At 45.0% G+C, this 17,240-nt stretch overlaps 1 long non-coding RNA gene across 1 annotated transcript in view; it reads right to left on the bottom strand.

Annotated features, from left to right (window-relative positions):
* LOC133257440 (uncharacterized) overlaps nucleotides 1-17,240 on the bottom strand; it is an 85,216-nt gene that overhangs the window by 20,020 nt on the left and 47,956 nt on the right. Inside the window, exon 2 of the long non-coding RNA XR_009739556.1 lies at nucleotides 4,283-4,396. This is a non-coding gene — a long non-coding RNA (uncharacterized LOC133257440). The remainder of the gene's footprint in view (nucleotides 1-4,282; nucleotides 4,397-17,240) is intronic.

Here is a 17,240-nt window from a genome sequence, read left to right as displayed (position 1 = left end):
GTTGGTGATGGACAGGGAGGTCTGGCGTGCTGCGATTCATAGGGTCGCAAAGAGTCGGACACGACTGAGTGACTGAACTGAACTGAACTGAACTGAAATGACATTCCTGTGGGTTGGGCTTTGGAGTCTGACAACTTTGTGTCTAATCTCTGCTTGGCTCCTCCCACGCTGCGCAGCTCTGCCCTAAGTCCTGACCTCTCCGGACCTCAGTGCTCATCACTCTGATTATAGTGCCAATAATCTCCAGCTCACAAGGCCCCTGGGAGGTCAGAGGAGGGATGCCCCATCTGTGCATTCTGATGAGCAGTGTGCAGCCGCGTGTGGAGAAGGAATCAACAGGGACCGGTTCTACTTTTCTCAGTTATCTCCCACCCCCGTGTTGGGGCAACTCCCCCTTCTCCATGCTGGGTGGCAGCTCCCTTGATTACAGCCTGACTGTAAGAACCTTTCAGTAGGCACTCAAGATCAAGTCCAGTGTTGGGCCCTGGGAATAAAGTGGCCAATAAGTGATGCACTTGCCTTCAAGTCTAGGAGAGGCAACAGCTAGAAGACAGAATAAACCAGCCAGATGTCCCCCCCACCTTCCTGCCACCACCATTAGAAGGAGAAGAGGATGCCATCTTCACCAGACCAGATGAATCAGTGATGGGACCCTGTCGCCGGGCAGTAGGGAGAGAAACTACAGACGACTTGTGACATTTCTCTGGGAAGGCAGCCAGGCTGGGGAGGGCAGGAAAGAGCTAAACCTCCTTGGCACAGTAATGTTGGCATCTATTATTCCCAAAAGGTGGAATCTCAGAGCCAAAAGGAGACACAGCCGTTCCTCAGTATGAGGTTAGACCGTGATGTTTCTAAGGAAGCAGGGATGCTCACCCTGTGTAAGGTGGGCTGACTTTTGGGGGATTCATTAAGCAAGTCAGCCACCACTTTCTTTGAAGAGGAAGTCAAACCAGAACTGGAGCCCTCCCTGACGTTTCCTCCTAGCGTCCACCACCCTACCTGTCACACCTGGGCCTCCAAGTGAGCAGAAGAGCTGGAGGTGAGAGAGACAGGTCAGAAGTGGAGTGAGCTGGATCTAGAGGCAGCTCAAGGGGCAGCTATGGGGCCAGTACACCAGCACTGGGACTCCAAGCCGGTAACACCCTCTGCACATTGCCCTGCCCTCTGGGAAAGAAGAGCACGCCCCCACCTTGCCCTCTAGAAGGGCTAGTCTGGTACAGGCTGATGGGGGCTGAGGACAGATGACCTCAGGAAGGGGCGTGTCTCATTCAGTGTCATCCTTTGCCAGCTTAGCAGAGAACAGACTGGCGAATCATTGGCCACCACCTCTGGCACCTTACAGATTGTGGGAGGTCCTGCTTAGTCGTGTCCGACTCTACGACCCCATGAACTGTAGCCCGCCAGGCTACAGTCCATGGACAGGCTCCTCTGTCCATGGGATTCTCCGGGCAAGAATACTAGAGTGGGGTGCCATGCCCTTCTCCAGGGGATCTTCCCTACCCAGGGATCGCATCTGTGTCTCCTGCATCTCCTGCATTGGCAGGGGGATTCTTTACCACTAGCAGCACTTGGGGGTCACCTTCTGCTAGAGGCAGCAGCTGAGGACCTCCTTCAAGCCCCTCGTTAAACCCCAAATTCTAGAGATAAAAAGACTCAGCATCATGGTTGTCCCCACCAAGTTCCAGGGCTGACTGTATGCCACAGAAGAGGGGAAACACCAGGACTGTATGAACAATTGAGTGAAAACAGCCTTTGCTAGTATTGAGACAGACGTCTACACAGGGACTTAGAGGGAACTCACATCCCCCTAAAGGGGCTTTCAGGAGTCATCCCTAGAGGATGTGGCCCCCCACTGAGTCTAGAAAGGTCAGGAGGAGGAGAAGAATGTTCTCAACAAAGGGTCCCCTTAAATCATTTGTTCATTCATTCACTCAATAACTCAGTGCCTACAAGGTACCACCACAGGGTGAGCATCAGTTCCTACCCCGTCACCCCCACCCCCCACATCCCGGAACGTCACAGCGGAGAACAGAGAAGAGGGGTCAGAGTTATTCAGTGTCACTGGGAGGAGGGTAGAGGCTGCACCCTGGAGAACTGAGATTTCACATTTCTGCCTGCCTAGAGGGGTCTGAGCACCTCTGTTGCCTGGGGGAGGTTTGAAGGCTTCTACCCAGAGGGTGAGAAGAAGCTTGCAGATGGTTTGGAAGAGGAAGGAAAGCCTTGAGTGCCAAACTGGAGTTCCAAGCTTAGCCTAAAGACTTCTCTTTTAAGCAAAGGAGTCATGTGCTCAGAACTGCATGCTGGAGGGTTGGCTCAGGCTGTTACCTGAAGGTGGACCGAAGAGAAACAAGATTAGCTGAGAGGCTGACAGGCTGATTCATAGAAATCTTCCAAAGGAGACCGAAGAAACTCCAGAGAGGGCAAAGGCAGGAGCCGCATCCCCAAAGGCCTCAAGGGTGAGGGGCAGTCATGAACCAGGGCAGCTCAGTGAGGGGACAAAGTTTCGTTCTCCATTAACTCATCTAGTCCTTGAGGTACCAGGCAGATGTAAATGTCCCCCCGTGGACAGAGGCCGAGATGCCTCTTGAATCATACAGCAAGTTAGCATCGGAGCCAGGCTTGACCCCCCAGCTTCTGACTCTCTGTCCAGAGCTCTTTCCACTGTCATCCCTCCCATCCTGAGCCAAAAAGTGTCCGAAAGTGGGTGTGACATGCGCCCCCACTGGGGGCAGGAGGTCTCAGGGAATCAATGAAGACATTGCACCCCTCATGGAAATGGTATCCAGACATTTAAATTGGTATCTTTATGGACTTCCCTGGTAGCTCAGCTGGTAAAGAATCTGCCTGCAATGCAGGAGACCCCAGTTGAATTCCTAGGTTGGAAAGATCCCCTGGAGAAAGGATGGGATACCCACTCCTGTATTCTTGGGTCTTTTTGGTGACTCAGCTGATAAAGGATCTGCCTGCAATGTGGGAGACCTGGGTTTGATCCCTGGGTTGAGACAGGAGGTCTCAGAATCAATGAAGACATTGCTCCCCTCATGGAAATGGTATCCATACATTTAAATTGGTATCTTTATAATCAGCTTAAGGGCTTTTTATTTTAATATAGCAGCTGAGAGGCAAAATCAGGTCCCACTTCAAGTGCTACTAAAATCTGCTGTGTGGGTAGCTCTCCGAAGTGGAAATGAGGCACCCTGAACAGCCACCCACACAACAGCCTAATTTTCACTCAAGAGTCGTTATTGGAAAAAAAGAAGAAAAGGTGACTCAAAGCCCCTGGCAACTTTGCATTTAACTTCTGAAGCCTCCAGTGATGAGCTGGGATTCCTTTAAGAGTCAGAGCACAGAGCCCGGCAGTGGCAGGGGCTGAACTCCAGGTCTGGACCCGGTCAAGGTCTCACACCTGGTGTGTCCTGCAGTCCATGCTGCATCTCCATCACCGTTCTTGGGACAAAGGGGTGCGTGGCCAGGCCTGAGCCTGTGTTTCCACCTGACCCTGGAACCTCAGTTGTAAATGCTTCATTCACAAGGTCCTGGGGCGGCAAAGATGATACCCCACTCCCGAATTAGGGAAACTCAGTTCCTCCTTCAGCACCCCCTGCCAGCTCTCCCTCTGTGGGCCTCATCACCCCCTACCTGCTCACTGGGAAGGAGCAAGCTGCTCTTCCCGCCTCCATGGGTCCTGCCCCCTGGCTCAGCTCCCCTGGGATGCTGTGGTCTCTCTCAAGTAGAAATCAGAACTTGCGTTGCTCCCCCACTCCAGCATCCAGTCCCTGCAAAGATGTCTGGAGCTGACTCTTCTCCCTCCCTTGCCCTCAGGGCCTCTGGTTACACTGGGCCCTCCAAGGGTCAGCTCCTTGGCTTCTGATGTGTGGGCATGTAGGGGCGGGGGTGCTTAGAAGAGGAACAAAGCAAACAGAATGGAGCAGAGAGAAACTTTTCCCAAAGATGTGCAAACATGAGACTATGATCCTGCATTCTCTCTGATGGAGGAGCTGGCCTCAGAGTCAGAGAAGAAGGTTCCAGAACAGGCAATGAGGAGTGGGAGAAAGCTCACATGCTAGGGGAACACTGAGAGATCCCAAGCAGGGGCCCCACCCTCAGCACTCAGACGGGTGAGGCAGACACACAGAGCCAGAGACAGAAGCAGCCCCTGGCCCGGCTGCTGTCCCACAGGCATCTACAGTGACAGACATGCAGTCGCCTCCTGCAGACACACACCCACCTGAAGGGTCCTCGGTGAGAGACATCCAGTCGCCTCCTGCAGACACACACCCACCTGAAGGGTCCTTTGCTTTATCACCTTCTGAGCTGGCGGTTCTCCTGGAGGCTCCGTTCACACATCTTCACATTTTGAGAGGCCAAGTTTTGAAAGAGAACAGCTGCTTTTTATCTTTTAACATCCACGGAATGTTTGGACCCATGAGAGAAAGAGAAAGGGAGAGAGACAGAGCAAGAGAAGAAAAATATCCACACAGGGTTTAAAAAACTAAACAACCAAGCATGATATTTAAATAACTAAATGCCCCCTATCTTTCCCCAATATTAGTATATTGTCCAGGGAACCTATATACTAATCTCTCTGTTATGCAACTTGACTCCTAACTCTAGAAATAAAATATTTAGCTCACACTATTGCTTAGTTCTCTTATCTTCCATAACTTTCATAGTTATACCAAATGGTTTTTGTTGGGTTAATGTAATATATTTAACGAAGCCTTTGACTGTGTGGATCACAATAAACTGTGGAAAATTCTGAAAGAGATGGGAATACCAGACCACCTGATCTGCCTCTTGAGAAACCTATATGCAGATCAGGAAGCAACAGTTAGAACTGGACATGGAACAACAGACTGGTTCCAAATAGGAAAAGGAGTACGTCAAGGCTGGATATTGTCACCCTGCTTGTTTAACTTATATGCAGAGTACATCATGAGAAATGCTGGGCTGGAAGAAGCACAAGCTGGAATCAAGATTGCCGGGAGAAATATCAATAACCTCAGATATGCAGACGACACCATCCTTACGGCAGAAAGTGAAGAGGAACTAAAAAGCCTCGTGATGAAAGTGAAAGTGGAGAGTGAAAAAGTTGGCTTAAAGCTCAACATTCAGAAAACGAAGATCATGGCATCCGGTCCCATCACTTCATGGGAGATAGATGGGGAAACAGTGGAAACAGTGTCAGACTTTATTTTTGGGGGCTCCAAAATCACTGAAGATGGTGATTGCAGCCATGAAATTAAAAGACACTTAGTCCTTGGAAGGAAAGTTATGACCAACCTAGATAGCATATTCAAAAGCAGAGACATTACTTTGCCAACAAAGGTCCATCTAGTCAAGGCTATGGTTTTTCCTGTGGTCATGTATGGATGTGAGAGTTGGACTGTGAAGAAAGGTGAGCACCAAAGAATTGATGCTTTTGAACTGTGGTGTTGGAGAAGACTCTTGAGAGTCCCTTGGACTGCAAGGAGATCCAACCAGTCCATCCTAAAGGAGATCAGTCATGGGTGTTCTTTGGAAGGAATGATGCTAAAGCTGAAACTCCAGTAGTTTGGCCACCTTATGCGAAAAGTTGACTCATTGGAAAAGACTTTGATGCTGGGAGGGATTGGGGGCAGGAGGAGAAGGGGACGACAGAGGATAAGATGGCATCACTGATTCAATGGATGTGAGTTGAGTGAACTCCGGGAGTTGGTGACGGACAGGGAGGCCTGGAGTGCTGCACTTCATGGGGTCGAAAAGAGTCGGACACGACTGAGCGACTGAACTGAACTGAACCTTAAAATATACAGAAAACTATTACTTGTTTCAACAACTACATATAGTATTTCTTAGTTCAATTGTGTCCGACTCTTTTCGACCCTATGGACTGTAGCCCACCCAGCTACAGTCCTCTGTCCATGGGATTCTCTAGACAAGAATACTAGAGTTGGTTGCCATTTTCTCCTCCAGGGGGTCTTCTCAGCCCAGGGATCAAGTCCACGTGAGTTATGTCTTCTGGATTGGCAGGTGGGTTTCTTACCACTAGTGCCACCTGGGAATAAGATGAAGGAAGCATTTCTCCCAGGCTCCCTGTTTTGTCATCTTCATCATTGCTTTCAGTTTATCATGCTTTATAATATTAATGTTTTGTCCTGTATCTATGGCTTCCCTGGTGGCTCAGTGGTAAAGAACCCGTCTGCCAGTGTAGGAGACATGGGTTTGATCCCTGGGTCAGGAAGATTCCCTGGAGGAGGAAATGGCAACCACTCCAGTATTCTTGCCTGGAAATCCCATGGACAGAGAAGACTGAGATGCTACAGTCCACAGGGTCGCAAAAAGTTGGACATGGCTTAAACAACAGGACAATTGTATCTATAATCAACTCCTGTATCAACAACTTAATTGTCTATAGGTTCATTTTTAAAACTCCATTTAAAGTCAGGGGTGCTGATAATATCATAAGTATGCAAATATTTTCTGTAAAGAAAGGTGATTCAATACACAGAGAAGGAAACAGAATTCCGTGTTATTAGAAGCTCACCCCACATGAAGTGGTGGTACCTCCAGGAGCCTGCATCCTTGGTTGCCCCCACCCCATCCTAAATATCAGATTGGGGGTTGGCCCGTGTCTGTGTGGCCCTCACTGTCTTCTGACAGGAAGCTCATAATATGGATCAAATGAGATTCGAAAAATGGTTAATACTCCACAGCAAGCAACTGCAATGGGCTTGTTCTCCATGGATTCCTGAAATTGTAACTGAGCAGGACCCTAAGTCTAAGAAAACCTTTATTCAAAGAATAAGTTTAATCAGAGAAGTGAGAAAATGCAGAAAGAAAAGAAAACAGTCAAGCAAGACAAATTAATGTGCCAAATCGCTTCAGTCGTGTCTGACTCTTTTGAGACCCCACGGACTGTAGCCCACCAGGCTCCTCTGTCCATGGGGATTCTCCAGGCAAGAATATACTGGAGTGGGTTGCCATGCCTTCCTCCAAGGGATCTTCCCGACCCAGGGATTGAACCTGTATCGCTTATGTCTCCTGAATTGGCAGGTAGATTCTTTACCAGTAGCACCACTTGGGAAATCCAAACTAATAATACTTTAGCCATTAAACAAAGTCAAGGACCTTTAGTTGCTCCTCAAGGACTATAGGTAATATTCTGAGCTGTGTCGTCCGAGCTGTTTTGAACATACTGAAACTCCCACCAGGTGGAAGAAGCGAATGTATGCTGCTCATAAGACTAGTCAGAACCAGAAGGTCATTGATGCTGAATCCCCGTTACCTTACCACCAACCAATCAGAAGAATGTCCATGAGCTGATCACACCCTGCTCCATGAACATTCCTCATGAATCCTTTCCAGGATGGGAAATACAATCGTAAGAGCATTCGCTCGCTATGGCCCTCTTTGCCTGGCAAAGCAAGAAAGCTATTTCTTTTCTATGTCCCCCCAAACTCTTGTCTCAGTGTTTCTATGCTGTGCCAGTGAACAGAGGCTGGGTTTCTGCAGCACCATCAACTGGACTCACGGTGTGCTGCCCACACAGTGGTTCTGGGGAGGCTGGGCTGTCAGGTACAAACGCCAGATACAATTCTTTTTGTCAGGTAACTCACCCTGCATGGCATTTCCTGCTGTTCCTCCCTCCCATCACATTCTGCCAGGAAATTCCTCAGCTGTCAACACAAAGTGGGTCATAAAATCCTCATGTTATTTTCCCTTTCAATTCATCTAATTAGTTAAAGAATGTTGACTGTCATGTACAGCCTGGAATTTGTAACATGAACTTGGCAGGATTCATGTCTGTACGTGAGGATTCTTGTGTTTAATTTCCCATGATGGAGAAGGGAATATTCTATAACCACACGTCAAGCAGGTTCACTTTCTGCCACAATTTTCATGTACAGTATTTTTTTTGTTTTCCTTGGGTTTCTAATTCTTTTCTTTACTGTGGAAAGAAAAATAACTGTGTTTCTTTACCAGATCACTAAGATCTTCCTGGTTCTTTATCAGAAAGCTTGCTGAGCAGAAACTTTTTTTTTTTAATTCCTGCGTGCACACATGCTAAGTCATCTCTGTCGTGTCGGACTCTTTGTGACCCCATGGACCATAGCCCGCCAGGCCCCTCCATCCATAGGATTCTCCAGGCAAGAATACTGGAGTGGGTTGCCATGCCCTCCTCCAGGGGATCTTTCTGACCCAGGGATCGAACCCGCATCTGTTGTGTCTCCTGATTTGGCAGATGCTGGTGCACAGAGTCGGATACGAAGTGACTGAGCAGCAGCAGCAGCAGCAGCAGCAGCAGCGCCACCTTTTAATTCCTAATGTATATCTTTGTTTCACTACCAGTCTCCCCAGCCTGTTTTAAAGGGAGAAAGCATTAAAAACCAGCATCAAAAAATGATAAGAGGCGTCATCATTGACCCTCCAGTTCTTAAAAGGTTAATGAGGAAAAAATGTGGGCAACCTTTTCTCAAAAGCTTGGAAAATTTAGAAAAATGAAAACTTTCCATTAAAAAGAAACTTATCAAAATAGACAAAAGTAGAAAGCATGAACACCTATTTGGCGCTAAAGGGAGTCAAAGCCATAATTAAAACCAAAGAAAATTCCAAATCATAGATTCACAATGAGTTCCGTCATTTCAGAAGAGCACCAATCTAAAACTCTTTCAGAGACTCGGAAAAGATGATACTGTCCCCAACTGATTTTATGTCAGAATAACCTGGCTACCACCTACTAACATGTGGGGGGAAAAAATTCACTCATTAAGAGAAATGCAAAATTGTGAATAAAATAGAAGGAAACAGAACTCAGAAAGGTATTTAAAAGGTAAGTACATCATAAGAAAGTTGGGTTTAAGTCACTGCTGATCCAGCATTTGATTCTATTTACTTCTGGCTGTGCCGGGTCCTCATGGCTGCATGCGGCTCTCATCGCTGAGGCTTCTCGTGTTGCGCAGCATAGTCTGTAGCCAAACAGGCATCGGTAGTTGCGGCACATGGCTTAGTTGCCCTGCTGCATGTGGGATCTTCCAGGACCGGGGATCAAACCCGTGTCTCCTGCACTGGTGGGCAGGTTCTTCATGCTGAGCCCCCAGGGAAGTCCTGCTGTAGCTGTTTATCAGATAACATTTTTGCATTGCTTCAAATCCTCTTGGTTTTACTTTCCCTCCAACTCCTGGAAACCAGTAGCACATCAGCTTTAACAATCTTTGCATAGCTACGACCTATTGGATTTTTAAAATTAAAATTATATTAAATCTGTGTGTTGGTTTCGGGAGAATTCACATCTTTATGATATTGAGTCTTTCTATCCATGAACCTGACATAGCTCTAGATTTTCTGAAATGTTACTCAATAAATTTTACCACTTTCTCCACAAAAATCATGCGTATCTTTGTTAGAGTTATTTCTAGGTAGCTGGATCTGTTTGGTTTTATAGCTATCATAAATGATATTCTGTTTCAAATGATGTTTTATAACGGCTTAATGTGTAGTTTAAGGAAATACTTTTTTTTTTTACTGCAATTTAAAAAATAACTCATGCACTCGTGGTCAGTTAATCTACAACAAAGTAGGCAAGAATATACAAGGAGAAAAAAAACTTCTTCATTAAGTGGTGTTGGGAAAACTGGAGAGCTACAAGTAAAAGAATGAAATTAGAACACTCTCTAACACCATACAGAAAAATTAACTCAAAATGGATTATAGACCTAAATGTAAGACTGAATACTACAAAACTTCAAGAGGAAACATACACAGAACAGTCTTTGACATACATTGAGACAATATTGTTTTGGATTTGTCTCCTAAAATAAAGGAAAAAATAAATCGATAAATAAATTGGACCTAACCAAACTTAAAAAGCTTTTGCACAGAAAAGGAAACCATAGACAAAGGAAAAGACAACCTACTGAATAGGAGAAAATATTTGCAAATGATATGACTAACAAGGGATTAATATCTAAAATATGTAAATAGCTCATATAACTCAACATCAAGAAAACAAACAACTTTATTTAAATGGGCAGAAGAACTGAATAGACATTTTTCTAAAGAGGAAATACACATGGCTAATAGGTGCTCAACATTGATAATCACCAGGGAAATGCAAATCAAAACCACAGTGGAATACCTCACACCTGTCAGAACGGCTTTCGTCAAAAAGAAACGCGAAAAACAAATGTTAGTGAGGATGTGGGAAGAAGCGAACCCTTGGGTAGTGTTGGTGGGAATGTAAATTGGTGCAGCCACTGTGGAAAACACATGGAGGTTTCTTATGCACCACCATATAACCCAGCAATTCCACACCCAGGTGTGTATCTGAAGAAAAACACAAAAACACTAATTCAAAAAAATACATGCACTCCAACATTCATAGCAGCCTTATTTACAATTGCCAAGATATTGAAGTAACCTGCTGCTGCTTAGTTGCTTTAGTCGTGTCCGACTCTGTGCGATCCCATAGGCGGCAGCCCACCAGGCTCCCCCGTCCCTGGGATTCTCCAGGCAAGAACACTGGAGTGGGTTGCCATTTCCTTCTCCAAAGCATGAAAGTAAAAAGTGAAAGTGAAAAGTAAAATGAAGTCGCTCAGTCGTGCCCGACTCTTAGCGACCCCATGGACTGCAGCCTACCAGGCTCCTCCGTCCATGGGATTTTCCAGGCAAGAGTACTGGAGTGGGGTGCCACTGCCTTCTCCAAATGAAGTAACCTAAGTATCCAGCAGCCAATGAATGGATAAAGAAGATGTGATACACACACACACAGACACACACACACATATATATATATACACACATACATATATGTGTAAATATACATACATACATATATAATATTTGTTGTTTTTCAGTCACTAAGTCATGTCCAACTCTTTGGGACCCCATGGACTGTGGCATACCAGGCTCCTCTGTCCTTCACTGTCTCCCAGAGTTTGCTGAGTCAGAAATACTATATAACCATCTCATCTTCTGCCATCCCCTTCAATCTTTCCCAGCATCAAGATATTTTCCAATGAGTATGTGTGTGTGTGTATACATAAATATATATGTATATGTATATGTATATGTACATGTATATACACACAGTGGAATACTACACAATGCAATACTACTCAGTCATAAAAAAGCACAAAAATTTATCATTTTCAGTAACATGGATGGACTTGGAAGGCATTATGCTAGGTGAAATAAGCCAGACAGAGGTAGACAAATACTGTACAATATCACTTACAAGCGAATCTTTTAAAAATACAACAAACTAGTGAATATAGCAAAAAAAGAAGCAGCCTCACAGATACAGAGAACAAACCAGTGATTATCAGTGAGGGTGGGGACAAACAGGGTGTGGCAGCAGGAGGCACAAGTGACTGGGTGAAAGACAGGGCTTCCCTGGTGGCTCAGACAGTAAAGAATCCGCCGAAATGTGGGAGGTCTGGGTTCGATCCCTGGGTCGGGAAGATCCCTGGAGGAGGGCATGGAAACCCACTCCAGTATTCTTGCTGGAGAATCCCCATGGACAAAGGAGCCTGGCGGGCTACAGTCCATGGGGTCACAAAGAGTCCGACACAAGTGAGGTTCACAGGATAGGATACAAGAATGTGTTGTACAACATGGGAAATACAGCCAATATTTTGTAATAACAGTATATGGAAAGTAACCTTTAATAATGATATAAAAATTTAAAACATTTAATGAGGATATCTTCCAAATAAAAGCTATAATTAAAAACCTAAAAAAATCTAGTATCTTTTTTATTAATTCTAATTATCTAATCCCTTAGGTTTTCTACATAATATCTGCAAAAAAAAACAAAAACAAAAACACAGTTCGGTTTCTCTTTTCCAACCCTTAAAACTTCTGTTTCTTATTATTAATCCTCTGGCTAGAACTTTTTGTACCATATCATAGGGTTATGTATCATTCTCTTTTTTTCCTGTGTTTTACCAGGAATTACTTTAATGCTTTAACATTAAGTAAGATGGTATCTGTAGGTTCTTTGCAGATATACTTTATTAGGTTTAATAAGTTTTCTTCTATTTTTTGTGTGCTAAGTTTTCTTTCCTTTTAAAAAAAATTATAAGTGGATGTTAAATTTTCTCAAATGCTTTTAATGCACCTATTGAAATCACTGTATTCTTTTATTCTCTTAATGTGCTAACTTACATTAATAGAATTTTGGGGGGGCAGGAGAAATTAAGGTTTTTAAAAATTAAAATATATCTTGTAATCAAAACCCTTTGCCTAAACCTCAGGCTTCATTGGCTGGCTGAATTGCATTTCAGCCTAGAAGACAAACATATCAAAGTACAGTAATCACGTATGTGTGTGTGTGTGTGTGTTAGTTGCTCAGTCGTGTTCGATTCTTTGCAACCCCATGGACTATAGCCCGCCAGGGTCATCTGTACATGGAATTTTCATAGCAAAAATACTGGAGTGGGTTGCCATTTCCTTCTTCAGGGGATCTTCCCAACCCAGGAATCAAATCCAGGTCTCCTGCATTACAGGTAAATTCTTTACCGTCTGAGCCACCAGTAGTCACATATCATACAACAAAACTATGGAGGTCTGATAGTATGACTTCCCTAACGAAGAAATAAAGGCTCTTGCTCAAAAGGTGACAGTTGGAGAGGAAATTTCAGGTGTTCCACTGACCTGTCAAATGTTGCTTGGGGCAAAATAGCCCAGATTCTTAAATTTTTGTCAAATTAAACTAAATATTGAAATAACAATTGTTGACTCCTTTGCTCTCTTGGATCAGCAACAGTGAACAACTCTACCACTTGGCAACATGGTCTGCTCTGGTCAAGAATCTGGAATCCCAGAGTGACAACAGCAGGAATGACAAAGTAATAATCTCCAAAAATGTACTTCTCCATAAAAGCAATGAGAACATTAACCAAAAATGTCCAAATCAATATTTTTTTTTAGAACTTGAAAACTAACCAAAGATTTGCAATGATGTAAAGATTGTTTATACTTAAGAAAGTGGCTGAATGTTGATAACAGCAGTGAAATTTATGGTATTTATCATCCCCATTGTCATTCCTTCTCGTAGTGCCGTTCCTTGGTTTAAGAAATCAAGTTTCGTCACACTGAAAACCAAAAGCCACTCAGCAGGCACTGGAAAGAGAAGACCAGATTTGGATTCCCCAAAAGTCTCATTCTGTAGAATTTTCTTTATTTTGTCTGTTTGGCCGTTCCCTGGCAACCGTTACTGGAAGACTTCTCTTTACATGAATTGACTTAGAGTTTACACAGTGTGAACAACCTTCTCCCTGAGGGTATTTGCCAAAAACAACCCGCAGCAATTGTTCAACATCCACCGCGGCCTGCAAGGGTAGTACCAGTTGGAACAAACAAAAAGCTGACCGAAAAACTTGCTGAGATATCAAAGGCATTATACACGTGCAGCTCTGGGAGCATGCCCTTTGAAAGACCTGAGAAGTCCTCACCTCTGACTGATCTTGAGGATCAGTGTGAGCAGGAAGTGAAGACTAAGACAGAGTTGATTTTCTGTCTGAGTGTTGAAGGCATAAAAAGGTAGTCGACAGAATTAATCATTATTCAGATGCAAATGGGAACCACAGAGAGATACCACTTCACACCCACTGGGATGGTTACAACCAGAAGGCAAAGATGTAGAGAAATTGGAATCTTTGTACACTGCTGGTGGGAATATAAAATAGGGCAGCCACATTTGAAAACAATTTGGTGGTTCTTCAAACATGTGAACATAGATTTACCCTCTGATACAGTGATTCCATTCCGAGGTACATGCTTAAGAAAACTGAAAGCACATGCCCACATGAAAACTTGTACATAGATATTCATAGCAGCTTTATTCATAGTAGCCAAAAAGGTGGAAACCAAATTTTATCAAGTAGTAAATGGATAAACAAAATGTGTTATATAGGTATACCTCATTTTATTTCATTTCTCTTTATTGTGCTTTGTAGACATTGCTTTTTTTTAAAACAAATTGAAGATTTGAGGCAACCCTGTGTTGAGCAAGCCTATCAGCACCATTTTTCTAACAGCATTTACTCACTTCATGTCTCGTTGTCACATTACAGTAATCCTTGACATATTTCAGAGTTTTCCATTATTATAATATGTGTTCTGGTGATCAACCATTTTGGAGGCAGGAGAGGTAAATATGTATATGCTCAGTTCACCATTCTGAACCAGAACCCGATCACACTGTTAATGCCTAGTCAGTCATCCAAGGAGCCTGTCAGAGGTAGCATCATGGGTCTCCCTGCTTTCACGTGGCACCCCTCTTTCCTCTCTTCTCTCCCTCTGTGTAGCACATACCCCACGGGGCTATCAGCCTGTGAAGGCAGGAACCAAGTTCTCTCTCCCCAGTTCCAAGCACAGGGCATGGCCCCCAACAGCTCTTCTGCAAAAGGCATGGATGGCTTTCTGAAAATGAATATGTGATGAATGACTGAACAAATGAGTTAACATTAACATTATAGGCAGAGGTGAGGAATATCTGTAAATATATTGAACAAAAGCCTTCCTTTTTCTTTCTTATTTGAAAATCAAGGAGAGGATAATTTTAATTATGAAAAATTGGGTTTTTCCTTATCTCAGCTCCACAGTGCAGTCTGCACAAGCTCTAACCAGCCCTTCTGAGAAATAATTGACAGACCTCTCCAGAAGTTATGCTGTAGCCCAAGCATGAACAATGACAGGGAGATCCCATCCCAATCCAATATTGGAAGCTCTCTTTCAGGCCAAGAAAAAGTCTTTCAAATATCAAAGATTTTCCTACCATACATAAAATAAAAGCAGTGACTCTAGTGATGTGAGAAACTTTAAAATTTGCACTAGAAAAGTCCTAGGGTCGGAAAGATCCCCGAAAGGAGGTCATGGCAACCCACTCCAGCATTCTTGCCCAAAGAATTCCATGGACAGAGGAGCGTGGTGAGCTACTGTCCATAGGGTCACACAGGGCTGGACAAGACAGAAGCAACTTAGCATGCACACATGCAAGCCAGCCATATTTATGCATGCACATCTCTTATTACTGGGCAGAATTAGATGTAGGCAAATCAAATTAAATGATCCAAATTGACCAAGTCATAAAACAAATCTCACCCCTCCTCCAGCCATTGATGTATGTGGGCATCGCCATGAGTTTATATTATGATGTGTCGGGGATGGCAGAGGCTCCAGATTCCATCATCAGAGCGGGTAGCTCCTCAGAGAGAAAACCAGAGCTTCCTGGTCCAGAGAGGACCCCCAGCTCCCTGCAGGACTCGGATACACCGTCTCCTGCAGTGTCACCTGCTTCAGCCACACCTGACAGGAAACACGAATGAGGGCAGACTGCACGCCTTTCCCACGTGAGCTGACACACCGGGTCTGATCCACCGCCCACTTGCCAGGTCCCACGTGTATCCGACACCCAACTGCTCAGATCTTAGGAGAATCCCCGTTTCCAGCTCTGTGGCCCACCGTCCTACAAGGACACTTCTCTAGGATTTGAGTTCGGTCATCTCTCCTTCCAGCTTGTCTACCTTTCTGTCCTCAGTCCTGATCCCACACATTCTGGGACGTTCCCCCTTCCTGCTGCCGACATCTCAGGATGGCTGAACTTCAGGCCTGTTGGCAGCCTACCTAGATGGGATGACAGAACTCAGCTTTGTGGGCAGTAGGTTTCTACAATGTGGGCTCTGAGCCACACACTTTGAGATACCTCTCCCGCAAATGAGACAAATCTTTCTCTTCCCTTTGGTGATAATGATTTTGGTCCATGATCATCATAACTAACCTCTGTTTGCTGGGGCCACAGGCCACATTTGGTGAGGAGGGCAGTCAACACATATTAACTAAACTTTCTTCAAACCACAGGTATATCCCACTTAGAGCCAATAGCCTGGTTTCTAAATGTGATTCTCAAAAAAAAAGAAAAGGAAACGGGGTCCCTTGGAGAAAGGGCTAATTCTAGAGATGAAGCAGGAAAAAATACAAGATGAGTCTGAAGTATCCTGTAGTATCAGAAGGTAAAGCAGTGCTCAAAAACTCAAACACAGGGACCTCCCTGGTGGTCCAGTGGTTGGGAATTCGCTTGCCAAGGCAGGGGACATGGGTTTGATGCCTGATCTGGGAAGATCCCACATGCCACTGGGCAACTAGGCTCATGTCCTGCAACTACTGAGCCCGTGCGCCAAAAGCCCACGCCCCACACCAAGAGAAGCTGGAGAACCACAACGAAAAGTAGCCACAACTCCCGGAAACTAGAGAAAGCCCATGCACAGCAACGAAGACCCGGCAGAGCCAAAAATAAAAATAATTCATTAATTCAAAAAATAAAGTCCTGTTTTTAAAAAAAGAATTCACCATCAAAAATAAAAACAAAAAACGTCAAAAACAAAAAAAGAATGAGGCATGTCAAAGGAACACAGGAGGTAACTTCAAAGAGCCAAAAGCTGGAGACCAATTTCCATAAGGAAGAATTCCAAGCAGTGTATGCACAAACTACCCAAACTCACTCTCCTTCCCTTGAGGGTCTTTGGACTTGATGATCCCCCTTTAAAGAACAAATGCACTGTGCCTTTACCGCAGAGAAACCTGGCAGACACCATCGCAAGACGCAGATGTCTTCAAGCACCTTTACGTGGTTAGTTAGTAACCCCCCTGCCTGATATCTCAGTTGGTAAAGAATCCGCCTGCAATGCAGGAGACCCTGGTTCGATTCCTGGGTCGGGAAGATTCCCTAGAGAAGGAAAAGGCTACCCACTCCAGTATTCTGGCCTGGAGAATTCCATGGACTGTGTAGTCCATGGGGTCAACGAAGAGTCAGACACAACTGAGCCACTTTCACTTTCACCCAGAGTACATTCTGTTTATCATCACCCTCGGTGCCCCCAGACCTTGTAAGGTGGGGCCATCACCCACTTTCTGAAGAGGAGACTCAGCTCAGCCAGGCAGGTGGTCAGCACTTCTTAGGCAGACCTGGGGAAAGACCCACTGCCCACAACCACCCACGCCATGCTCACCGTGCTAATCAAGATGCTGGGTTGTGAGAAATCCCCTCAACGCCCTAACTTCCACTGCAGGGAGGGCACTGGAGGAGAGGGGAGCCCAGCTGTTTGGAAGGAGAATGAGCTTTACTGCCCATAGCCAGTAGGGGCGGGGAAGGAAGTGGGGATTCCTCCAAAAGACAGGAAGAGGGCCCAGGGCCAGAGGACTGAGCCCAACTGGAGAGGCTGGGTCAGCACTGAGGGCGGACCCCAGAGAGGCCAGAC

The sequence above is a fragment of the Bos javanicus genome, chromosome 11 (assembly GCF_032452875.1).
Source record: "Bos javanicus breed banteng chromosome 11, ARS-OSU_banteng_1.0, whole genome shotgun sequence".
Lineage (NCBI taxonomy): Eukaryota > Metazoa > Chordata > Mammalia > Artiodactyla > Bovidae > Bos > Bos javanicus.
This window is presented reverse-complemented; position numbering and strand designations above follow the sequence as displayed.